The sequence below is a fragment of the Anastrepha obliqua genome, unplaced genomic scaffold (assembly GCF_027943255.1).
Source record: "Anastrepha obliqua isolate idAnaObli1 unplaced genomic scaffold, idAnaObli1_1.0 ptg000059l, whole genome shotgun sequence".
In the NCBI taxonomy this organism is placed as follows: domain Eukaryota; kingdom Metazoa; phylum Arthropoda; class Insecta; order Diptera; family Tephritidae; genus Anastrepha; species Anastrepha obliqua.
The window spans coordinates 108,913-112,500 of NW_026562198.1; positions in this window are offsets into that span (position 1 = coordinate 108,913).

Here is a 3,588-nt window from a genome sequence, read left to right on the forward strand (position 1 = left end):
AAATAATATGAAAATATCAAAAGTTAACTAACCAATGATATTGAAGCATATAAATCGAATCATAACTATATGAAACTCGAATTTAAGCCATATTAAACTGGTAATATTGTGATTTTATGCCTGGTTTTCCATACGTTAGTTTAAATAGAAAAAATTTTCGAATATATATACATATATGAAGAATCTATATTCTAATACTAACATGTTATGGAATATAACCTTGGCATATTGGCACTAAAATATATAATAAAGACATTTCAAATCAAACTGAAATGTATTGAAATGAATTTTTCCCATACATTTTTGACAATGTGAGGTGTGCATGGCAAAAAACACTCACGGTGAAGGCATGTGAAATAATATGAAAATATCAAAAGTTAACTAACCAATGATATTGAAGCATATAAATCGAATCATAACTATATGAAACTCGAATTTAAGCCATATTAAACTGGTAATATTGTGATTTTATGCCTGGTTTTCCATACGTTAGTTTAAATAGAGAGTTATGGAATATAACCTTGGCATATTGGCACTAAAATATATAATAAAGACATTTCAAATCAAACTGAAATGTATTGAAATGAATTTTTCCCATACATTTTTGACAATGTGAGGTGTGCATGGCAAAAAACACTCACGGTGAAGGCATGTGATATAATATGAAAATATCAAAAGTTAACTAACCAATGATATTGAAGCATATAAATCGAATCATAACTATATGAAACTCGAATTTGAGCCATATTAAACTGGTAATATTGTGATTTTATGCCTGGTTTTCCATACGTTAATTTAAATAGAAAAAAATTCTCGAATATATATACATATATGAAGAATCTATATTCTATACTAACATTTTATGGAATATAACCTTGGCATATTGCCATTAAAATATATAATAAAGACATTTCAAATCAAACTGAAATGTATTGAAATGAATTTTTCCCATACATTTTTGACAATGTGAGGTGTGCATGGCAAAAAACACTCACGGTGAAGGCATGTGAAATAATATGAAAATATCAAAAGTTAACTAACCAATGATATTGAAGCATATAAATCGAATCATAACTATATGAAACTCGAATTTAAGCCATATTAAACTGGTAATATTGTGATTTTATGCCTGGTTTTCCATACGTTAGTTTAAATAGAAAAAATTTTCGAATATATATACATATATGAAGAATCTATATTCTAATACTAACATGTTATGGAATATAACCTTGGCATATTGCCATTAAAATATATAATAAAGACATTTCAAATCAAACTGAAATGTATTGAAATGAATTTTTCCCATACATTTTTGACAATGTGAGGTGTGCATGGCAAAAAACACTCACGGTGAAGGCATGTGAAATAATATGAAAATATCAAAAGTTAACTAACCAATGATATTGAAGCATATAAATCGAATCATAACTATATGAAACTCGAATTTAAGCCATATTAAACTGGTAATATTGTGATTTTATGCCTGGTTTTCCATACGTTAGTTTAAATAGAGAGTTATGGAATATAACCTTGGCATATTGGCACTAAAATATATAATAAAGACATTTCAAATCAAACTGAAATGTATTGAAATGAATTTTTCCCATACATTTTTGACAATGTGAGGTGTGCATGGCAAAAAACACTCACGGTGAAGGCATGTGATATAATATGAAAATATCAAAAGTTAACTAACCAATGATATTGAAGCATATAAATCGAATCATAACTATATGAAACTCGAATTTGAGCCATATTAAACTGGTAATATTGTGATTTTATGCCTGGTTTTCCATACGTTAATTTAAATAGAAAAAAATTCTCGAATATATATACATATATGAAGAATCTATATTCTATACTAACATTTTATGGAATATAACCTTGGCATATTGCCATTAAAATATATAATAAAGACATTTCAAATCAAACTGAAATGTATTGAAATGAATTTTTCCCATACATTTTTGACAATGTGAGGTGTGCATGGCAAAAAACACTCACGGTGAAGGCATGTGAAATAATATGAAAATATCAAAAGTTAACTAACCAATGATATTGAAGCATATAAATCGAATCATAACTATATGAAACTCGAATTTAAGCCATATTAAACTGGTAATATTGTGATTTTATGCCTGGTTTTCCATACGTTAGTTTAAATAGAAAAAATTTTCGAATATATATACATATATGAAGAATCTATATTCTAATACTAACATGTTATGGAATATAACCTTGGCATATTGCCATTAAAATATATAATAAAGACATTTCAAATCAAACTGAAATGTATTGAAATGAATTTTTCCCATACATTTTTGACAATGTGAGGTGTGCATGGCAAAAAACACTCACGGTGAAGGCATGTGAAATAATATGAAAATATCAAAAGTTAACTAACCAATGATATTGAAGCATATAAATCGAATCATAACTATATGAAACTCGAATTTAAGCCATATTAAACTGGTAATATTGTGATTTTATGCCTGGTTTTCCATACGTTAGTTGAAATAGAAAAAATTTTCGAATATATATACATATATGAAGAATCTATATTCTAATACTAACATGTTATGGAATATAACCTTGGCATATTGGCACTAAAATATATAATAAAGACATTTCAAATCAAACTGAAATGTATTGAAATGAATTTTTCCCATACATTTTTGACAATGTGAGGTGTGCATGGCAAAAAACACTCACGGTGAAGGCATGTGAAATAATATGAAAATATCAAAAGTTAACTAACCAATGATATTGAAGCATATAAATCGAATCATAACTATATGAAACTCGAATTTAAGCCATATTAAACTGGTAATATTGTGATTTTATGCCTGGTTTTCCATACGTTAGTTTAAATAGAAAAAATTTTCGAATATATATACATATATGAAGAATCTATATTCTAATACTAACATGTTATGGAATATAACCTTGGCATATTGGCACTAAAATATATAATAAAGACATTTCAAATCAAACTGAAATGTATTGAAATGAATTTTTCCCATACATTTTTGACAATGTGAGGTGTGCATGGCAAAAAACACTCACGGTGAAGGCATGTGATATAATATGAAAATATCAAAAGTTAACTAACCAATGATATTGAAACATATAAATCGAATCATAACTATATGAAACTCGAATTTGAGCCATATTAAACTGGTAATATTGTGATTTTATGCCTGGTTTTCCATACGTTAGTTTAAATAGAAAAAAATTCTCGAATATATATACATATATGAAGAATCTATATTCTATACTAACATTTTATGGAATATAACCTTGGCATATTGCCATTAAAATATATAATAAAGACATTTCAAATCAAACTGAAATGTATTGAAATGAATTTTTCCCATACATTTTTGACAATGTGAGGTGTGCATGGCAAAAAACACTCACGGTGAAGGCATGTGATATAATATGAAAATATCAAAAGTTAACTAACCAATGATATTGAAGCATATAAATCGAATCATAACTATATGAAACTCGAATTTGAGCCATATTAAACTGGTAATATTATGATTTTATTCCTGGTTTTCCATACGTTAGTTTAAATAGAAAAAA